Source organism: Balaenoptera musculus, chromosome 21, assembly GCF_009873245.2.
Source record: "Balaenoptera musculus isolate JJ_BM4_2016_0621 chromosome 21, mBalMus1.pri.v3, whole genome shotgun sequence".
Classification (NCBI taxonomy): Eukaryota; Metazoa; Chordata; class Mammalia; order Artiodactyla; family Balaenopteridae; genus Balaenoptera; species Balaenoptera musculus.
The window spans coordinates 26,357,639-26,380,997 of record NC_045805.1 but is presented as its reverse complement, the minus strand read 5'-3'; the positions used below and the strand labels follow the sequence as shown (position 1 = coordinate 26,380,997).

The following is a 23,359-nucleotide window of genomic DNA, read 5'->3' as shown; positions in this document are numbered from 1 at the left end:
TTATTTATTTTTTTTAATAAATAAAAAATGTAGAGTTAACAGTGTTGTGTTAGTTTCAGGTGTACAGCAAAGTGATTCAGTTATGCATATACATGTATCTATTCTTTTTCAAATTCTTTTCCCATTTAGGTTATTACAGAGTGTTAAGCAGAGTTCCCTGTGCTATACAGTAGGTCCTTGTTGTTTATATATTTTAAATATAGTAGTGTATGCATATCAATCCCCTATTCCCAATCTATCCCTCCCCCCACCCCTCCCTGCTGGTAACCATAAGTTCGTTCTCCAAGTTGTGAGTCTGTGAGAATTAGGTTTTGTCTAAGAAAATTCTACTGTTGCTTTGCTTTCTGAAAACATACTTGAACATAATCAGTTACTATTCTTAGACCCTCTAGATGTTCTATATTTCAACTTTTCCCATAGATAAATATGACGGATTGATAGCAATATGCCTTCCCCATCTTTTCCATTCTGAAATACTTGCGTATTTCTAAAAATGTTCCATGTGATTCTTAGAGGTGGGAAAGGAAAGAAATTGATTGGGAATGATAGGACACTTGACACAGAAATTTGACATACGGTACATTGCTGGAAAAGCACAGAATGTAAGCAGGCTATACAGTTCCTGGGTGTTGTGTACACAGCCTAACAGTCTCTGGAAGAGTACAATACATTTTAATATTATGTCCAGTGGATTCACTAGGCCTTACATAAATACCTAAATGTTAGGGGAAACATCACAGTTATCTTAGGTAATGAGTTAATGAGTGAGTTTAAGAATATAAATTGAAAAGTGTATAGGGGTTCGTGCTGATGTATAGATGTCTGCCCAGCACTCTTCCTCAGCGGAATACCCTCTGCCTCGCTCACCATGTGTTGTGGGTGCCCCTCTGCTATTCATTGGGTGCTCTTTTCCCTTCACAGAGTTGGGTGTGGGCACACGGTACACCGTGCCCAGCTGGTGTTCCACATTGCCCTGGCTCAGCTGATTAGTTCATGGTGAGGCAAAGGACGCACCAGTGAACAAAGTGTTTGGCTTCCATTTCTCTGCCAAGGATGGCTTTGCACTTGGGTAGATTTAGATGAGGCCTTTCGCAGTGCATGAAGATGAACAAGACAGACAGGTGCCTCTGCTGGGGGCTGTTGACTCACGCATTGCTCCCTCCAAAGGGTCTGTGCCCAGAGACCGCCCTCCCTCGCAGACTGTCCCGAGTGCCCCTGTGGATCCACCCACACGTGGAGGGCTCTGGCCACAGCTGCAGGCTTCGCTTTTCACCTTTCTTCCTCTCCACCCCTATTCTGAGATTTCTCAATAAGTCAGCTGCTTGTGTTTGTAGACAAAGCAGGGGAAAAACCTCCCTGGATAATATCTCAGGTTCCAACCACTCCACGCTTTCCTAGATGGAGTTAAGTGTGGACACAACTGGGGCTTAGAGGGAATTCTTATAGCCACTCCAAATCCCGGGGAGTTCATCAGATGGCACTGGAGGACTTGCGCCTTCTTGGGAAGCCTGCCCTGGAATTTCTATTTCTCCGGGAAACCTTTAAGCTGTCTTGAATGAGTTTATCCGCTTTGGAGCTCCTTGAGAGATAAGAGAACAAAACCACTACTCTTCCCGGAAAAGAAGAAAAGGGTCCATGAGAAGAATTATTTATACTTCTGGCTGCCACCTTCAGCGGGCAGTTAAGATTGCCCTATTGAGTGGCCTCTGCTTATTAATAGAAGGAGTGAAGAAAGAAAAATGGAGTTAATGTTGCAATGAAGACATGACAGAGCCTCTGGTTTCCAGGATTGGCCTGAAATGAATTAAAGCCAGCTTACGCCAACAAATCTGTCATGCTGCCCTGCAAACAAGAATCCTAGGCTGGGCCAACAGAAATTAGTCACGGCACACACTGGCAAACCTTACCAGACCAGGGAATGAAAAATGTGCCTCATCTGCAAAAATTACTTTTTGGAATTTGTACAGTGTTTTCCATTACCCACTTTCTTTTCTCCAAAGGCCAGTCATCAAATCTGCTTGGCTGGCTTCTGCTTCTGCTATACCATTAAGTGTAGAAATTTGTATGTGAAATGCAATCCCAACTAGCTGTGTGCCTTTGGATAAGCGACCTCATCTTTTGGGACCTGAGTTTCGCCTTCTGAAAAATAAGGAGGTTGGCATATCATTATCCTGGTACTTTAACTTTTTTGGAGATTAGAAAATAATGTATCGGACATTTATTGCCCACCTGTGAAGTGCTCGTTTGGTGAAACAAAATGTTGACGATAAAGTCTTTTCAAGAGTTTCCAGTGTCTGCGGGGAGATGTGCATTTAGAAAATGTGTTATAAAAAACAGTGATAAGGCCAACAGGACTGTATGTACTTAGAAGACATTTAACAGTGTGTCAAAATGGGTTTTTTTAATAAAGCTTTTTTTTAAATTTTAATTTTATTTGTTTTTTGGCTGCATTGGGTCTTCGTTGCTAAGCGTGGGCTTTTTATTGTTGCGGCGAGCGGGGGCTACTCTTCGTTACGGTGCGCGGGCTTGTCACCACAGTGGCTTCTCTTGTTGCGGAGCACGGGCTCTAGGCACGCGGGCTCAGTAGTTGTGGCTTGCAGGCTCAGTAGTTGTGGCTCGCGGGCTCAGTAGTTGTGGCTCGTGGGCTCAGTAGTTGTGGCTCACGGGCTCTAGAGCACAGGCTCAGTAGTTGTGGCGCACGGGCTTAGCTGCTCCGTGGCATGTGGGATCTTCCCGGACCAGGGCTTGGACCCGTGTCCCCTGCATTGGCAGGCAGATTCTTAACCACTGCGCCACCAGGGAGGCCCTCAAAATGGGTTTTTCTCTGCCCCAGAATTGTAGCTGGAGAAAGATCCCACATACGCCACATTCCAAAGACACTCCTGAGCACGCAAGCCAGTGCTGCCTCCTTAGGGCTCACTGGGAGGGACCAGAGTCATGCTGGCCCCAGCCCCACCATCCCCTGTCAGGTGAGAGCGTTGGGAGGGCAGGGGCGTCTTACAGCGCAGTGCCCCAGGTGAGAGGCCATTGCCTCCCATTCCTAAAGCCAAACAAGAGGGCTTCTAATAGAATTTTTCTTAAAGACTGGAGGGAACTTCAGTATGTGGAGATTGGCAGCTTGCTCCTTAACTAGCCGTGTGCTGAGCTCTCGGCCTCCCAGGGGCACTCTGATGCGCCCATGCACTGTGAATGCTTTCAGGGTTATTGGTGGAGCGTGCTGGAATTCTAGGGCAGAGCTTACATTGTCCTTTTGGGTCTCAGAATCTCACAAGTTCCCTGAAGTTGGGGGACATCCTTGGACCAACAGAGTTCAGATCTAGAGATTTCTGAGGATGAAGGACCCATTGCAGGAGGCCAGGCTAGCAGGCTTGATGGGTTGTAATATAAGGTGTTTGGGGAGAAGATGGGATGGCTTGCACCTCATTCAAGTTCTTCATCGGCCTTAGAGGGTGTAGGAGAGGACTCCAGCAGTCCCGGCCGCTCTCCGTGAAGGATACCAGGTTTAACCAAGAAGTAGCAGTGAGCCTGCCTAGTGAGCATAAGAGATGGTGGCACCCTTCTGGGAGGGGCCCCCAGTTGTGGACGGTGCTCAGTTAAAGCTAATCTTTTCCTAAGAACGCCATCACCCCACCTACTTGACAGCCACGAGCCGCGGGTGGAACTAGACTGTATCAAAGTGAGTTTGGGGAGAGCCCCTTACCACACAAGGAGATTACGGTCCACCATGCCTCCTCTCTCTTTTCAACACTTGAGGGACGTAGGGCTAGGAAAGGAGAAGGAGGAGGGGTCTAAACCAGATCACGAGACCTTCTGGTATCTAACAGGTACTGGAAATTTACGGAGTCTGCTCCACGTTGTTAAGGGAGCTACTGCCCAGTGAGGAAGAGGGAATCCACGTAGCCCATTTGCAGATAGTTCCTGTTCCATATTTATACGCCAGTAAGGCGAGAAAATTTGAACATTAAGTTAAAGTATCATGGTGGCGAGACTAACTCTGCTTGGGGACACTCAAGGACTCAGTTGAGTAGAGGAGACAGGCTCCATTAACATTAGGGCAAATCATAATTGGTAAGTGATAGAGGTATGAATAAAATGCTGGGGGGGGGATGGACGCAGACTAAATGGATTCCGATTGGAGGTGGACGGTTGCTCTGAAGACGTGACATCTGAGCTGGAAATGAGAAATTTGAAAGAAGAAAAAAGGGTGGGCTCTCACGGTACAAGGATCAGAATCAAAAAGGCACAGAGAGCAAAGAGTGTAAGTAATCGGCTATGGTCGGAACAGAGGAAGGGAGGACATGCTCCCCCCAGACACTTTCAGAATGCAAGGATTACTATCTATGGAATACTCTCAAGTGTCCAGCCAAAACGCACCTCCTAAATTCAAGACTGAAATTTCCAAAACCCTACTGTGCATCTATCTGATGATCAAATGAGCACCTCACACATGAAACCAAATTTGGAAAAAAGCTCACCCTTTTTTTCCTTCTTTCAAATTTCTCATTTCCAGCTCAAATGTCACGTCTTCAGAGCAACCATCCACCTCCAATCAGAATCCATCTAGTCTGCCTCTACCCCCCGCCAACATTTTATTCATACCTCTATCACTTAACCAATTATGATTTGTCCTGAAGTTAATGGAGGGAGGGTAAAGCCAGGATAGAATTCAAGGCTGTTCCAACTTGGCTTAACTCACTTTTCCAGCTCTAAGGATTGTGAACTTTATACATATTGACAATAAAAAGCCATTGGAGTATTTGAGAACACAGTTTAGAACATTTGAAAGATATTACTCTGGCAAACAAGAGCTAGAGGAAGAAGACGGCAGAGAACAGATGGGCACTGAGCAGGATTTTGCAACAGTTCAGCTGAGAAGTAACGAGTGTCTGAGTCAGAGCATGACAGTGAGAATGAAGATGAGGTAGCGGCTCTGAGAGTTAGTGACAGTCACTGGATGGTGGTGAGAGCTGAAAAGGAGTCCAGTAGGGCTTCCAGCTTGGTCTAATAAGTAGGTGATAAAGGCTATGAAACACGGGAAGGGGAACAGATTTGCCAGAGAGGAAGGAGGGAGGGAAAAAAATAGTAATGACCAACATTTATTAAGCCTCCACTGTGTACCATCACTTTTTTGTGTGGTTTCCACATATTAATTCATTTTATCCTCATCACAACTTTATGAATAGATACTGTTATCATCTCCATCTTATGGATGAGGTTAGATAAAAAATTTGGTATCATGGGCGTCCAATTTGAGGTGCTCATGTGATCATCAGATAGATGTACAGTAGGGTTTTGGAAATTTCAGTCTTGAATTTAGGAGGTGTGTTTTGGCTGGACACTTGAGAGTATTCTGTAGATAGTAATCGTTGCATCCTGTAAGTGTCTGGGGGGAGCATGTCCTATTATAAGACTGAGAGAGACCCTGGGAAACTGGGAACTCCACCATTGAAAGAACAGGGAAGAGAGGAGTGTGGCAGGGACGGCTAGCTCTCACCATAATCCACATCCTCTTCTTCCTGGGCACATTACCCAACCTCCCTTGCAGCTTGGTGTGGTGGATTTCTAGCCAGAAGAATGTGTGAGCAGAAGTGATGTGGCCATACTCCATGCAGCCTTTCATGTGGGCTTTTCCATGTTCCTTTCCCTTCCAGCTGACTGGGATGGAGACCTCCAGGGAGACCATCATATGTAGTTGATGAATCCTCCATCAGCCTGGGTCTCTGAGTGATGTGTAAAGCAAAGCATTCCACACCCTCACCACCAACCACGATGACTTGAAACTGCGCTGGGCTGTTAGGTGAGCAAAAAATACGTGTCTATTGTACTTGAATCATTATGTATTTCTGAGTCTACTTTACAGTAGTTACCTACCCTGACCAAAGGAGAGAGACCTGCAAAAGACATTAAGATAATTAAAGAGGGACGAGAATTTATCTCTGTAGTTGCATCTTATGCAGAATTCTTATTTCCTTCACAAGGGAGAATTTGCTTAGGTTTGGTGTGTGAAATCAGTCAGTCAAGTGACTTCCCTTATTATAAAATTTCTCACAAAACAGGTGAAGACCTAAATCCAGGGGTGACTTTTTTAAAAAACTCTTTTCCTAAAATCCCTCCCCAAACTTCTGATTGCGTCTGCTGTCACTCTTGAAGAAGGAGCAAGTCTAGGGTGAAACTCACTTCACATGCAGCAGGAACAAGCTTATTGCTTCCTTTCAACCATTTGACTTGTACATGCTCTGCTCTGTACAATCTGTCAGGGTCCCCTTCCTTTGCAGGCACAGCACAAAGTGAAGGTCAATCAGCACATAATTGTAGGAACATTGCTGTGTTGAAAGAAGACTTCCTTACCCTCTGTAAGTGCTACCTGATATTGACTGAGGCATCGTAAAGAGAAAAAAGCTTAATGCATCCTGCATATTTGGCAGTGCAATGTATTGTGATTACCGTGGAGGATGTATTAGAACTTTGGTTGAAAATGAAGCACCTTTCCAACAGCATTTTGTGCAGGAATGTTGTAATGAGTTTTGCAGACACAAAACGTACTGTCCAAATCATCAAAACACATTTCAGACATTTTCTAGGACCAGCTGCTAAGTCATGATTCAGACACAGGCTTTCCTGCAAATTCCAGCTCAAGCCACCTGCAACTTTGAACCCCGTGTGTGTGTGTGTGTGTGTGTGTGTGTGTGTGTGTGTGCGCGCGTGCGTGTGCACGCGAGGACGTGTGTATGTGGCATGTGTGTGCAAGAGACCTACAGAGACTGGACAGAGACCTCACCCACTTGTAAAATTGGCATCCTCCGTATTAAGATAAACTTGGGTGGCAAAACGCTTAACTGTCATTTAAAGAGAACAAAGTCCCACATAACAGGAAAGCCTACCTTGGAAACAAGACCTAATTCGCACTGAGCGCCAAAGGAAAAAAGAAGGAATTGAATGTGCCTTCCCTCCTCGGTCATATCCGAGAGACAGCCAGTCTCGTAAATTTCACATCAACTTAGTTTGGCCTCTAAACCAAATCTGCCGTAATGCTATTTGTAGATATAGATTGCTGTCTTTTTCATTACCGTTATCAAATGATGCATTTGCGGCTCAGCTCTGAGCTCCTTGACCCATTAAGTGGATTAGATTGCCTGTTGCCTTTGTCCTTTTGGCTTTTGCTTTACCGTTCTATTTTACGTATATAAGATACATGCATGATTATGTACGGCGTGCACATACATATGCCTGCAACTCCAATTAGCCCAGCGACCCCAGCCCTTCTGTTTTTTAAGAGAACTGTGTTCAAATCTCTTAGCAGACTCATCAATCCTTCTCTGTAGCACAGCAGCAGCTGAAACCCTCTGAGGAATGACATGTCACGAGCCCACCTCAGGGCTCCTTGTCGAGCTACGCTCAGCAAATTGGAGATCATGCTCCCTATTAAGCTGCTGGCTGGTGCATCATGGTAGACTCATTTTCTAGAGCAGCTTACGCCCCGACCCTGCATCTTTCTCGTGCATGATAATCACCACTCCAGCCCACAGGAGCTGCAGCAGAAAAAAAAATACTAGTTCAGGACAGGTTTTGATGGTGCTGTTAACGTGAAAACAGGTGCTCTTGTATGGCTGAAGAAAAGTTAAGGGGAAACAAGCGAAGACAGACACAAAGACCAAGGATTCAGTCCTGACTCTTGAAGCCGAAGGATAACTCCAGTAGGCTTCCATGATTGGCTAAATATTTGCTGAGGGTCCACCATGCACGATGTACTATGTTAGGTAGTGGGGAGGCAGTGGTGAGCATGACCGGTGTTCTCGGCAGCAGCTAGGCAAGGGGGTGTAAAGTTGAACAAGTAATCTTTGTAAAGAGTACTAGCAATTGCTATGATATATGCACTTAGTATGTGAACAAGTAATCTTTGTAAAGAGTACTAGCAATTGCTATGATATGTGCACTTAGTATGTGAACAAGTAATCTTTGTAAAGAGTACTAGCAATTGCTATGATATATGCACTTAGCATGTGAACAAGTAATCTTTGTAAAGAGTACTAGCAATTGCTATGATATATGCACTTAGCATGTGAACAAGTAATCTTTGTAAAGAGTACTAGCAATTGCTATGATATGTGCACTTAGCATGTGAACATTCAGAAGGGGCCTCTAACATGTTCTTGGGTAATCAAGGAAGACTGCCTGGAGGAAGTGCCATTTGGGCTGAGGTGTGGCAGAGTGGTAGAAGAGCTATTTCCCTAGGAGAGCTCTGAGTTTTTGGTAGATAATAAGGAATACTCAGTAGCTTGTCTCCAATGTGGCCACCATTAACTTTTTTCCTTGTGCACAGGTATGCCATTCCCCCATTGAGAAGTGGAGTTTATTTCCTTCTCCCTGACTTTGGGCTGGTCTTAGGGACTTGGTTTGACAATATAATGCAGCAGAAGTGATGTTCTGGGTCAATATCTTTGGGGAAATCCAGTGACCAAGCAAGAAGTCCAGCTATCCTGAGACCACCCTGCTATGAGAAGCCAAAGTCATGTGAAGATATCTTAGAGGTTGAGTGAGATGCCAATGTAGCCAATATAGAAGAGTGATATGGGCATAACATGACAGCTGTGAGACCGTTTCTCCAAGAACTGTGACCCCCAATCCTATTTAAGTATCCTTTTATTTAAAGCTTCCCAACAGAAGTTTGTTAAATCATGGCTGAGACTCCAGTGTTTCCCCACCAGACCTTTCTGTCTTACGTGCCCATATTTCATAGTTTCACCTGCTCTCAGAGTGACCTCTGAGGAGGGTGTGAGAACACAGTCGCCCCTCACCTTCAGACCTCCTCTCTCTGACCATCATTGTTCTCTCAACTTCTCATTCCGAGTTCCCTGGCATTGAGGGGAGGAGTGTGGGAGTAGTCGCCCAAGGAACTACTGTGCAAGTGCTGCAGATTTGCTCTGATGTTTAGTCACCCATGGAAACCATTTGTTTAAGCAATTAAGAATTTGGGTATAGGGCATTTCTAGGGATTAATGACCAGGTGGTAAATCCTGACTGCTTACAGCCTTGACAAAGACTGTTTTTATCAGCAGGAAATGACCTGCTTCAAGGTGACTGATGATATTTACTTGGAAAATTAGATGAACAAGGGCACAGATTCATTTTGAGGGATTCAAGGATGACAATATAGTGAAAGCATTTCTTGAGCAAGACTAGCTTCCGGGTTAGCTCGTTGAAGCGTTTTGCCCTTGGTTTTACACACAGAGGAGCACTCTGTAAACATTCTTTTAAGTGTATCATAAAGGGCTAAAGTCAAGAAATGAGCAAAATATCTGTATCACTGTTGTTGAGATATTTAGTTTTAAAGTTCAGCAGGAATATGAAATTGTGTGATGCAGTGGAAAGTATAGTAGATCAAAAGTTGAGACCAGAGCACTAGACCAGATGTGTCATTTCTTACCTTTGTGACCATGGACAAGCCACTTCACTTCTAAGTTTATTCGTGCGTAAAATGAGACATGTGGAAGAAGTGATCCCAAAGGTAATCCCAGATCTGTCATTTTGCAAGTATAGCTTCAGACTATTATCATCAAGTCATCTAGAGAAAATTTGATGCAGTCAGAAATATGATGTTGTACTGGTGTAATGCTATTCTTTTTCTGAGGCAGTCAAAGAATTCTGCACACACCAGTCACATGGGCTACTTGGCAACCTGTTTTCATGACTGAGTGAGTTGCCTGTGAGATACCATGCTTCCCACTCTTGCCAACTCTGTCTCAGTGCCTGATGTGCCCACCCTCTGGCTGCTCTTCCCGGTCTTGTCCATAGAAAACCCTTACTATGAACAAATCAGAAAGGATAACCAATAAGCTCACAGTTATTGGGAAGGGTTTATTTCATGGATGCCAGATTTGGAAGAAGGTTCTGAATCATGGATGGGCTATTGGCAAAGAAGCCTTCGGGAAGTTCACAGGGGCTGGAAGGGAAAGATAGGGCACTGAGGCCTTTGTGCCTAGTTACAATGATACCTGATGGCCAGGACAAAAGAAAGGGCCCTTGTTAGAAAAGGCAAGTCAGGAGTTAGGGTCTCTTTGTGGGATTAATTTCTCTTCCTCAAAGAACAAGCTTCTGCAACCAAGGATGCGCGTTTTGTGCACTTGTGCATTTGAAGCTATAAATCCCACAGGCATTGTATGTGGGTCACCGGGATCCACCCCCTCACCTCTGTGCAGGAGGTGTTATTATCGCCATTTGGCAGATTAGAAAGTTGAGGCTTACCTAGGATAAATAATGTTCCCAAGGTCATGCAATTGAGGTCAGATACTATTTTTTTGTCTGTCTGATTCCAGGACCTGTTATATCATGCTGTTTCTCCCCTCCCAGGTAAAACACAGAGCAGATAATCTGCTTCCAAATAATTGGGAGTGAACTATGAATTTATGTATTTAATTTTAACTCCAAATGGACGCTAACCCTCACACTATGTGCCCCAGCGCTTTCCACATGTGACCTCATTTAATGCTTACAATGTGCCTTGGACACAGCTACTATTATTAGGTCCATTTTTTCAGATGGGAAAGAGTCACAGAACAGTTGAGTGGCTTATCCAAGATTCTACAGCCAGTAATTGGATTTCAACCCTCATGACATTGATAATCAACTGTATCTTAGTGCCTCTTTTGATGATTTTTCTTTGTTGATTTTGGAAGGTAAAGAGTGAAAAAGAACACCAGTAAAACCAGTAAAAGATTGGATGTGAAAAAGGTTTCGCCTCCACACCACATGGCTTAATCTTCACAACAGGGAGCATTGCAGTGAGAAGGGAACATGGATTTTCTTTGTGGTCCCATCCTCAGCTGGAGAGGCTGCAGGGCAGGCACACAGCCCATTCTCATGCGGAAACAGTGGGATTCAGCTCTGGCAAGGGAGGCAAAGGACAGAAACATAAGCTACCATCAATTGATTTCTTTTTAAACATTAGAGGGGGAAAAATAGGCAGAAGATAACTCAGCACTTTAAAGCTTTGCAGATTGTGATGGTGTTAATCAAATCTCTAGGATAAGGTAGGCAGAGTTAGATGAGCAGCAGAGGGTACCTAGAGGTCATCACATGCTGTGTGTTCTGACTGCCACAGCTACTGCCCTAACTAGCTTAATTTTCCCCAAAGCCAATAAATCGAGAAGTAGGAGACTCCACAGAGTGGAGTGGGGCTGAAGAGTTAGAAGACATAACAATTTCTAAGCACAGTCTTACTGATTCTAGGTTCCATATGAATCAACTGTGCAATATGGTTATTTAAAAGAAGTGGGCACAGTTGTGTTTGCACCATCAGATATAAAGTACACAGAATAAAGAATGTCAGAAGTGATGGTCCCATTTTATTCTGGGTTGGTCAGAGCCCACCCAGAATAGGGTATCAGTTCTAGGCACCATATTCAGAGAGAGTACGGCTGGGGCAGAGCCACCAGAATACTTGCAACTATTAGCCCCCAAAAGAAGGGAAGAGTATGACTGGGGAGGGGCTAAGGTTGGAAAAGCAGCTTTCCCAAAGAGGTGACAGAAAAGGTATGGATCTTGGGCACCGGGGGGATGACACTTTCCTAGAAAATCAAAAGGAAAAACCTACTGCCATTCAGAGCAACACACAAAGTTTGTACAATCAAGTACTCTTGGTAGTTACATTTTGCTCTTATAACCAGAAGTTGGTTTTCCCTGACTACGCTTTTAAAATTGCACTCCCACCTGACCCCTTTCTCCATCCCATCTCCCTAATTAAATCTCCTCGATAGTCTTTATCAACGCTGGGCATGCTTTATTCCTTTATTTATTTATGATCTTCACCTATTAGAAATTACACTCACAAGGGCGTTCATTGTGCCTTTTCCTCCCACTGTATTCCCAGAGCGTAGAATTGTACCTGACACAGACTAGGTTGTCACTAGATATTAATTAACAGCAGATATTAGTGGATGAATGAATGAATGAAGAGGCACCAGCAGCAGAAGTAGTGGGATATGGAGGAGACAGGGTGGCACACGTGCTGCACTGCCTGGATGCTAGGAGCACAGATGACTGTGACCATGGGAGAGTGTGAATGTCTCGTCAGGTGGAGGTCGTATCAGATGATCATCTCTAGACCAGTAATTTTATGAAGCTTCAGGGAGATGAAGAGAAAGGATAGAAATCGCTTTCTGAGGATTTGATGTAAGGTATGGCTCTGAGCTGTTGCTGCAAACTGAACAAAATGAAGTCTAAAATGAAACATAAAGGTTTTCCGTTGCGGAGGAGCTAACAATCAGGGTGGAAAAGGAGCTGTCATGAGCTTCCTTAGTTTGGGTGGTCTTTGGCACCAGGAGAGATTTTGAAAAACTTTATTGGAATAGAAAAACCCATGAAACCATTAGTAGAACTAACGTGTCACAGCTGAAGGTTAACCGTAGAGAAAGGCAGGTGACGTGAACGAGTATGAGGGTCGTGCCCTCTCTCAGTGCTCTAGGGGAAAATCCCTTCTCCTCCTAGCTTCTCATGGTTGCCAGCAATCCTTGGCATTCCTTGGCTTGTAGACGGATCACTCAAGTCTCTGCCTCTGTTGTCACATGGCATTCTCCTTGTTTGTCTTCTGTGTTAAAACTTCCCACTTCTAAGAAGGACACCAGATATTGGATCAGGGCCCCACCTAATCCATATGCCCTACTGTTTACATGATTATATCTGCAAAGACCTCACTTCCAAATCAAGTCACATTCACAGGTTCTGGGAGTTAGGACGTGAACATGATTTTTGGGGGAGAAACAATTATATTCACTACAAGAATATATCAGAAACACCCGACTGGGCATCTGAGCCCTGGATGGATCAGTTACTCTTGGAAGGTCAGACCCTGCCTCCCACCACCTGGACTTTTGGGGATTGTGTGTGTGTAGCAGGAATAGGGACCCTCCTGTTATCTCCCTTCCATATTAAAAAATTGCAGGAGAGTTCACGCTCCCAAACTTCAACGTTGTAGGAAAAGTAAAACATAAAAGAAAACAAAAACAATTTCATTTCAAAGTCTTTGCTTGGGTCTTTGCATAGCCAGGGTAAGGCTCTCAAGGGGCAGATTTCTCTATAATGAGATTGTAGTTAATATTATGGTTGCTTCCCCTTAGATGAGAAACTGATGATGTTTCCCTCTCCCTTGCCAGCGATTGGCTCAAGCCAATCTGGACCGATATGATTTACTTATTCTTCATTCATACAACAAATACCTACTTGGTTTCTATTACTTGCCAGGTACCTCGAACATGTGGCTAAGAATGCTCTGTGCATAAGATTGTGGCCTCTGTGGATTATTGACTTTTAAAGATCAAAGTTACAAAGATGTCTAAAAGATCATGGAGAAAAATGGAACTTTGTCCAGAAAATAAGAATATGCAGATAACTTTCAATTGGCACACAGGTCTTCACGGCTACTCTGATGGCGCTGAGGCTATATATAATAGCATATAAGGCAAGGAAGAGAATAGGCTTGTTAGAGGTTTCTGCAGAGAAAAGCCAGGGTCCCTCTCCCACCGGATATGAACAAGGATCCGTCGCTGTCACAGATGCTAATTATGAGGGAAGCAGCCCTAAGATAAAGCTGATACTTTGTTCAGCAGAGCAGGGGAAGGGAAAGAGCTTGAGTCTCCGATGACATGGTTGAGTAACTGAACTGACCAAACCTTCTATCAGGGCATTCTGTATTATGAAAATATGAGTTATAAAAATAAATGTTGCATTGGGTTTGAGCTGAGTTTCCACTTCTTGCATGCTAAAGCAGCTGATACAGGCATCATCTCTTTTGCTTTTCTTAAGTTCTGCACAGCCTGAGAGCCACAGAAGAATAGAGCGTTGTGACCCCGCTCTGCTTAAAAATGTTCTGTTTTTACTGTGGGTTGTCGTAGGAGATTTTAATTGTGTTTTGAAACAGGAGACATTTGGTGAAAGGAGAGCACATCTGTGGACAGGAAAGCAAGGCTAGGAACTAAGTTGTGTTTTCAAGGGGACCACATCTCACATGCTTGTCTTTGGGGAACTTTTTCTATAGAGCACACAGTTTAAAATCTCCCCCTTCTCTTACAGTAATCCTTTTCAGTTACCTTCAACTCAGTAAAATCTCAACAGCCTTGATTATTGTAACAAAGAAAGAAATGACAGGGGTTGGGGGGAGGCTGCTTTTATTTATGTATTTGTTTATTCTTTTTCAAATCTTTATTCTTTGTGTTTCCTCCAGTGTTTTCTTGCTTTTTATTCTTGCTTCAGATTTTGTTGTTGTTCTTCCAGATTTCAGCCTATGTCTTCTTTTACCAAAATGCTTTCTTAAAACATTTGGCTATTCCATGAGTTTGCTAGGACTGCAGTAACAAAATACCATAAATTGGGTGGCTTAAATAACAAAAATTTATTGTTCCACAGTTCTGGAGGCTAGAAGCTTAAGATCAAGATGTTGCATGTTCCTCATGGAACAGGAGAATCTGTCCCATGCCTCTCTCCCTGCTCCTGCAAGCTTTGCTGGAAATCTTTGCTGTTCTTTGGCTTGTAATACGTCACCCTAATCTCTGCCTTCATCTTCACGTGGTGCTCTCCCTGGGTGCATGTCTGTCCAAATTTCCTCTTTTTATAAGGACATCAATTACATTGGATTTGGGTTCAGCCTAATGACCTCATCTTTACTTGGTCATCTGCAGAGACCCTATTTCCAAATACAGTCACATTCACCGGTTCTGGGGGTTAGATATCAATCTCTTTTCGGGGGGGACACAATTCAACCCATAACAGGTATCTTGTGATTGGCCACATGACCAGTCTTCTACGGGGACCCAAACAATGCTGCATATTGTGATTTTTTTTCTCTACATGTTAGCAATACATCAGGGATCTATTAGGGGCCATCAAACTCTAGAATTCTATGGTTCTATTTGTCAGAAATAGAACTCAGTTCAAGTCATGAACCCAGTCAACAGATACACATAAAAGCAGTGTTTCTCAAGTGGTCACAGAATTATAGTTTTGGAATAAAACTCTCCCATCCTTTCCTATTTTTAATCCACTCAGGCATAGAAAAGGCATTAAAGATAAAAGGATAAATCATATGCAGAGTGGGGATTGGTAATTAAGCAGGAGAATTGGGTCTTGAAGACTTCCCGCAATAGTAGAATTGCTTGAAACCATGGTGACTTAAAGAAGGAAGCATTGCCTTGGATGACCATGTACTTCAGTTTTCCTCTGCCAAGTAGCTGGTTGGCTTTATTTGTAACCAGGACTTGGCTGAAAATTTTTTTTTTATCCATAATCACCTAAAGGATAATACAGTAAATCCCCTCCGTACGAATGAGTTCTGTTCTGAGAGCGTGTTCGTTAAGTCCAACAAAGATAGCCTAGGTACCCAACTAACACAGTCGGCTATATGTACTGTAATAGGTTTATAATACTTTTCACACAAATAATACACAAAAAACAAACAGAAAAAATAAAGAAAACATCTTTAATCTTACAGTACCTTGAAAACTACAGTAGTACAGTACAACAGCTGGTATACAGGAGCTGGCATCAAGTGGACAGGCAAGCAGAGTTACTGACTGGAGGAGGGAGATGGTAGAGCTGAAGGATCGTCAGCAATAGGAAGTGGAGGGCAATCTGCAATTTCACTCATGCCTGACATTGATGGCACAGGTTCTGGTTCCCTGCTGGATTCAAGCCTATCTACCCTCTTGAAAAAACAATCCAGCGATGTCAGGGTAGTAGCTCTTTTTTTCTCATCATAGATGACACGGTAACACTGGACTGTATTCTGAACGGCTGCTGCAACCTTTGTGTACCATTCTACGTTTGGTTCCTGTGCCTCAAAATCTAACAGTGCCTCCTCAAATAAAGAAAATCCCCTTGCCATTTCCTGCATCGTGCATCTCTTCCGTTCTTCAGTTACTTCTTCTTCCTCTTGTTTCTCTTCATCCTTTCTCTGAGCCTCCAATTCCTGGTGCTTCTTAGCAGTACCAGCTACATCACTGCTGCTTTTACCCTTGCTTCCGGACATCCTGGGCTTGAAATAAAGATACTGTACTACTGTACTCTATACAGTACTGTACAGTAAAGTACACAAAAGCATAACCACTTGTAGAGGATGCACGCGTGTGACAGTGTACGCCAGACACGTGAACTAACTTGTGCGACTGGACATGCGAACGCACATTCGCATCTTTGAAAGTTCGCAACTTGAAGGTTCATGTGTAGGGGACTTACTGTCTAATTTCAAACTGTAATCAGAGTTCATGAGACATATTTTAATTTATTTCTCCTGGGTACTGACTAAGAGCCTGGGCACAATAGAGGATGATACTTAGAATCAGAAATTGAAATGTTGGAGGAGACAGGACCTGAGAATTCATCAATCACCTCACTTCACCGAGGAGGATTCTGAAATCTAGAGGTCTGCAGGTGTTGAATGGGCAACAGAAGAGTAGAACTGAGTTCAGGTCTCCTGACTCCCAGTGCAGTCATCCTTCCAGAAGGAAGTTCTGCTAGAGTTTCACTTGGCTCTTCAAGCAGCCCTCATCTCTAAGATCTCAGGTGACATTCTGACAAAAAGATCATATGCTCTAGAACGTGAGGGCTCGATGGAGCCTTGTAGATCACCTAGTGACTAGACTAGACTCTAGTCCAAGCACCTCACTCTAGACAGAGGAAAACTGGGATCCAGAGAGAAACTAAGTTCCTACCATTAGCCAGAGACAGAGCTGGGGCTGGAACCCAGGTCTCCTGGTGGAACTCAACCCTCTCTTTCCTGACTTCTTTTGCATTGGGTAATCCTTACGATTCCATTTGTCTCCTTTGTTGGCTTATCAACTATAACTTTATTTTGTTTTGTTATTTAGTCATTTATTTAAGGTTTATAGTTTGCATCTTTATCTTTTCACAGTCTATGTTCAAGCGATATTATACCACGACTTCACATATGGTATAAGAACCTTTCTTTTCTCTCTTCCTAGCCTTTATGCTATTGTTGCCATGCATTTTACTTATGCAGATGCTATGAACCCCAAAATACATTGCTATTATTTTCGTTTGAATAGTCGAGTATATTTTAAAGAGATTAATTAAGAAGAGAAAAGACTTACATATTTACTCAAGTGCTTACCATTTCCTGTGCTCTTCCTCACTTGCTGTAGATCCTTGTTTCCATCTGGTATCATTTCCCTTTGGTGATACACTTTTTCAGCTTTTATAAGTCAGAAAAAGTCTTTCTTTCACCTTCATTTTGTGAAAGATATTTCTGCTAGATTTAAATTGTAGATTGACAAACTCTAGGTGTCTTGGTCACTCCAGTCACTCAGATTTGTCTCTTCAACTCAGGGAATTGACTGGGCTTCTCCTGGGTACCCCCCTCCTCAAGCTGCAGCCTGGAAGCGCTCTCAAGGCAGTCAGCTGGGACAACCATAGGGCTCATCTCTTAATGTTTCTCACTTCTTTTATTTATTTATTTGGCCACGCCATACAACATGCAGGATCTTAGTTCCCCGACCCGGGATTGAACCCATTGCTGTGATTATCACTGCCTTAGAGCCATTGTTCTGTCATTTTCTCTGTTGGGAATGAATTTTAATATCTATCTTCTCCTTGAAGTTGCATCTTAAATATTACTGATTAAAGCAGGTCTTCTCTGATCCTTACTCATTGCTCTTTATGATCGCTGGCTGTTTGTTTCCTTTTGTTGGATGTTCTCATTTTATAATTATGGATTTATGCATTTGTTTACCTACTTATGAGCTCACCTGCCCCCGTTCCCCACACCCACCCAAGAGTGAGCTCCACAAAGTGTAGGCACCATGTCTATTTCATTCACATCTATTTCATCTCTGTACACCCAACACCCAATACAGTGCCTGGTACATATTAAATTCTCAACCCAGAAGAGCTGGATATATGAGACCGTTCCCTGGCTTATATATTCCTTCTCTGAACTAGCTTACTTTATCACTTCCTTTAACTTTCAGCATGAACTCTTCTGAAAATGTGGAGCATATGCTAAAGAGGTGGCACCTGCATATCCTCCTTGCCCAGGAGGAGCACCGCTGTTGGAATACCTCCTGCCAGATGGTTCAGCAGGCCATAGCCTGACTCTGGTGTGATGTTTCACTGGCTGTGGAGAAAATTTCCAGTAGCAGGACTCAATCCCCAAAACAGGGCACCTCGAAGACCAAACAGACATTGTTCAGAGAGAATTGTGTCTTTAAGGATAACAAGGAATCTGCATAAAGGAGAAACCACTGAATCATAGAATAAGGCATCACATGGATATTCTAACAGGGAGGTAATGAAGAGATATTACCACCCTCGTATTCAGTCACTAAATATTTGCCTCTTAGGGACATAACAAAAACAACAATTATAATAACTCATTTTTTCAAGAGCATTACATTTGCAAATGATGGGACCAACAAGGGATTAATTTCCAAAGTATACAGATTTTGATATTGAGCTTATATAGCTCAATATCAAAAAAACAAAGGCTAGGGGCAACCTAGAAGCCACTTGGAAATTCATCTCACAATGTGGGCACAAAAATCATAATTTCACCTATTTTGAGGCCAGAATTCATCCTAGAGACCAGCATGTGGCTGTTTTGGGGTCCTGTGGCCATAGCCATATAGGAAAGAAGGATTACAGAGGCTGGAAGCCAGACTATGCTGAATACATCAGAATTCAGTGATGAAATTATGCATCTTAAATCTTTTAAAAATTTTTATTGGTTAAAAATTATGTATAGAAACAATATTGAGGATACATCAATAATGTATCAAGGTTAACTTGGGTGGATGTGGAAGAGAAGACTGGAGTCTAAGAAGGGAAAACATCTTTATTCAGGATGCTAAAAATAACAGCTTTGTATGCCATGTTGAACATTACTGTCGAACACAGCCAAGTAATTATATATCCTCAATCTAGCTTAAACTTGCCATACAAATATAGTGGTACTAAAAAGAATTTTTAAGTTAAGCCTCTGCTCAGTGCACTCTCTCTAAAAAATACTTTGCTACTTTTTAAATAGCTATAAATGGAGTAAGTTCAAAAGGTAAATGTCCCAACAAAATAAAGAGTATTTCTTACCACTTTGGCATAATTTTTTATTATGGTATTTTCTCTTTTCCTACCTCCTCTCTTCAGGCAGATAATCAGCTTTCTCTATGTGGCCTACAGGGAAGGATGTGACAGGCAGAAAGCATGAAAGGCTTGAGAGGCTGTGTTCTGTGTTCCCAAAGCCGCAGCCCTTGGGGGAATTTAAGGATTCACTTATAGACGAGTCTCCAAAATCCATTCCCATCCAAGATAAGAAAACAATTCCTCCAAGGCTAAGGAGGGTGTAAGGGGATGGGGGGGATAAGAGCGAAGAAATCAGTATGATCCTGGGGGAGAAACCTGCACATCCTCTCCAGCAAAGGCCTGGAGAGATGAACAGATCACAGAAAGATAGAGCATGGCTACATTGTACTGCATCTAGGGGATAATGGGGCTAAAGAGACTCACAAAGGCTCCTAGACGTCCAACACAGCCCAGAAGCAGTAATGAGCTGCCAGAGCTGAAGGGTCACAGAGACGAAGTCTGTCTCAGCAGCACCTGCATGGACCAGTGGTTGAGGACCCAATAGGTTCACATCAGCCCATGTCTCCGCACTATAGGAGGTGTCCTGATCCTGGATAAAATCCTAGAGCAGGGGGAAGCCTCCAAATTCACTAAGGTTACACTTCTACCATCCCAGACTTCTGCCTTGAGCCAAGATGGAGTAACAGGAACAAAATGTATCCTCCTACCAGAAACAACAACAACCACCACCCAGAAAATATATACAAAACAATGGTTTTTAAGGCATTGGACATCAGGTAATGAAGGACGGTGATCCCTAAGAAATGAGAAATGGGGAATTCCATTGCCTCCAGTGGTTAGGACTTCCATTGCTGAGCTAAACAAAAGAGACAGAAATTTAACCCTGGTATTTCCAACTCTGGTCAGGAGGCTGTTGCTCTGGTCCAGTGTGTATGTGCGGTGACCTGATGAAACAGTGTCAGTGAAGATGGAGAGAAATGGGAGGCTTTTACATCCCTCCTCTCACCTTCTGGCACCCCACACATCCACTCGCAATACTTCCAATACTGATGTTTCATCTAGCTCCTGACTTTGGTATCATGGAAATCATCCCTTTAGCTCTCCTTCCGACCTCTCCCTTACCCAGCTGTCATCTGATTCCATGTCTCATTTCCAGAAAATGATGATGATGAGAAAAGCAAGAGAAAGAGACAGAAAGTACAAATCAATACATGAGTTAGAACATGAATCAAATGAAAGGAAAGAAATGTTTTGGAAAAATGGCAGCTGGCAGAATGCCAGCATCAATGTGCCCATTCAAAGAGGAAATGGATGATGTCTTAGGAAAAGGATGGATTAACCTGGTCCACTTGGGGAGATTAGGTGTAGGATCTTATAAACTAAAGTCTCCATTAATTTTCTGGTTCTGACACTGATGGTGGACTGAATCTTGGGACTCCTACCTTAGCTTTAAGGCAAATGACATGTATTGTAAGAAGGCATTATAACCTAGAATTTAGGTTCTAGCAAGCCAAAGAGGGGGCACTTCCCCATGGGTTTCTTCTGTTGTATCAACTGGTTACATGTGATTCCTAAGCACTTAATAATATGCACAGTCTGGATTTGAGATATACTGTCAGTGTGAAATACTCACTGGATTGGATGACTTGATGCAAAAACAAGAACTTAAAATATCTTGTTAATGATTTTTATATAGATTATATGTTGAAATGATATTTTGGGTATTGGGATAAAAGAAATTATTAAAATTAACTTCACCGATTCCCATTTATCATTTTTAATCATGACAACTAAAAATTTTAAATGATATATGTAGCTCTCATTATGTTTCTTTTGGATAGCGCTGCTCTAGATTCTAATAGTAACCGGCACTTATTGAGGATGCAGTGTGTTCCAGACACTGTTCTAAGCAGGTTACATGCAACTTCTAATTTTAATCTTCACAACAAATTTAGGGGTACATACTAATATAGTTCCATTTTTACAAATAAAGAAACCAAAGAACAGAGGAATTAAGTAACTTCTCTAAATTCACACGATTGGACTGTGGCAGAGTGGGGATTCGAACTCAGCCAGGCCGGCTCCAGAGCTTACTTTCTTTCACCCCATTGCCCTACCTCTTGGTGTTGAGTTGAGAACTGCTTCAGCATCTCATGCAGCGCTGACTGGAGTGGGTTTAAGAGATAATAAGAAGAGAGGAATGAGAGACAGAAAGTATAGGTAACTCTTTCAAAGAGATTTGCTACCAAGGGGAGCAAAGGAATTAGGTATAAGTTGGTGGGGTAAGTGGAGTCAACCTTCCTTTTCCTTTTCTTTTCCAAGATGAGAGAAGGACTTGCACCTAAGTATGCTGATGGGAATAATCCAGTAGAGACTGAAAATAGATGACATAGAAGCGAAAGGAGAATTCAGGAGTGAAGTTCTGGAGCAGATGGAGGACATGGGACCTGGTACCCATGTGGAGGGCGTGGCTTTAGATAGGAACTTACAAGTTGATCCACTAACAGGTGGGAAGGCAGGAGATATGCTGTGAGAGTCTGTGGAAGGTCACTTCTGAGTGAAGTAGGAAGTAATGTCATCAGCTGGGAGTAAGGATGGTGGCAGAGTTGTGGATTTCAGTAGATAAGAGAAGATTTGGAATAATCTAGGAACATGGGAAAGCAAATGGATTCTAGACAGTGATGGGATTTCATAGGCAGCAAAACCAGAAGCTTTAAGGACAATAAGTGACTGTTTCCTTTTTTACTTTTTTTAATGGAATGAAATGTGCCATCTATTTGTTTCAAATGAGTCAAATGCTGGTCGGGTGGGACTGTTGGCAAAGGAGAAGGAAGGAGATGGTTTTTCAAAAGCTGAGCCAGAGCTGAGCATCAGTGATTAGAATGGGCTGGTATTCATCTCCTTTATTACACTTCTAGTGAATGCTTAACTAGCTCTTAGAGAGAGAGAGGGAGAGAGAGGATGAGAGAGAGAGAGAGAGAGAGAGAGACAATGAATGGCACATGGCCATATTAGAATTTGAAGACCTGAAAAGATGTCATTCTGAGAAGGTAGCATCCTGGCTGTGGCCTGGTGGATTACAGAAGTAGATGAACAGCTCCCTAACTGATCACATGTGAAATGAAAAAGCTCTCCAAATGTTCTACCTGCAGGTCTGTCATATTAAACTTTATTTCCAAGTTTGGAACCTTCATAGCCTCTAAATAAGAGAGGGAAAAAAATTAAAAAGAAAAGAGATCCCGGGTGAAAAATGCTGATGACAGCATGATGAGGATAGGCTGTTTGCTCACCATCTACCTCTCTGGGCGGTAAACCTGATAAACCGGAACCTCTCCATCACAATTTCCAGAGAGCTTGACTATGAATATAAGATATAAAGTAATATCAGAAGGGTGGATGTTATCAGAAAAACCCAGTCTAATTCTCTCTAGAGAAAACAGGAGTGATGATCAAGTTTCATTTACTTTCTGGACTTAGTAAAATTGTATAAGCAGGCTTCTGTATAATGTATAGGCTTTAGTATATTTCTGGGGCTGAATGCATCCTAACACATCTCATGCCTTAGTCTTCTAGATTTTTAAAAGCTTTTTGTTAAAAGTAATGAAAATGGATGCTATGGACAGCAATTTCTTTAGTTTCATCACCCCTGCTCCTATAATCTTGTGCTGAGACCACGATCTGGGTAGAACAACCTTCTGGGCTTTTAGACCCTTCACCCAGGTCTGGCAGCCTGGCTCACAACCTGTGGAGGGGCTGCATGTACACCCTGCTCTAAACTACTTAGGAAAGCATCTGCTATTCTTTCTTCTAGAGGAAAAATACAAACCAGTCTCTACAGGGTTGGGCTTCATCTTTGCTATCTTTCTGTTTTAAATCAAAAGCATGGAGACTGTCAGCTAACCAACAGCATGGAGTATCTCCCAGTTGGCTTCCTCCCTGACCTAAGAAAGTAATACATAAAGGGACCTTCAAGATGGCGGAGGAGTAATATGTGGAGATCACCTTCCTCCCCACAAATACATCAAAAATACATCTACACGTGGAACAACTCCTACAGAACACCTACTGAATGCTGGCAGAAGACCTCAGACTTCCCAAAAGGTAAGAAAAGCCCCACATACCTGGGTAGGGCAAAAGGAAAAAGAAAAAACAGAGACAAAAGAATAGGGACGGGACCTGCACCGCTGGGAGGGAGCTGTGAAGGAGGAAAAGTTTCCACACACTAGGAAGCCCCTTCACTGGCGGAGACTGGGGTTGGGCAGGGAGGAAGCTTCAGAAC

General features: G+C 42.9%; 1 protein-coding gene across 1 annotated transcript in view; it reads left to right on the top strand.

The window, feature by feature from the left end:
- The window catches only part of FUT10 (fucosyltransferase 10), a 145,335-nt gene extending 122,254 nt beyond the window's left edge, over positions 1-23,081 (top strand). Inside the window, exons 6-7 of the transcript XR_005018157.1 lie at positions 5,652-5,797; positions 22,962-23,081. The gene's annotated coding sequence lies outside the window, so the exon portion shown is untranslated. The remainder of the gene's footprint in view (positions 1-5,651; positions 5,798-22,961) is intronic.
- Positions 23,082-23,359: the final 278 nt, after the last annotated feature.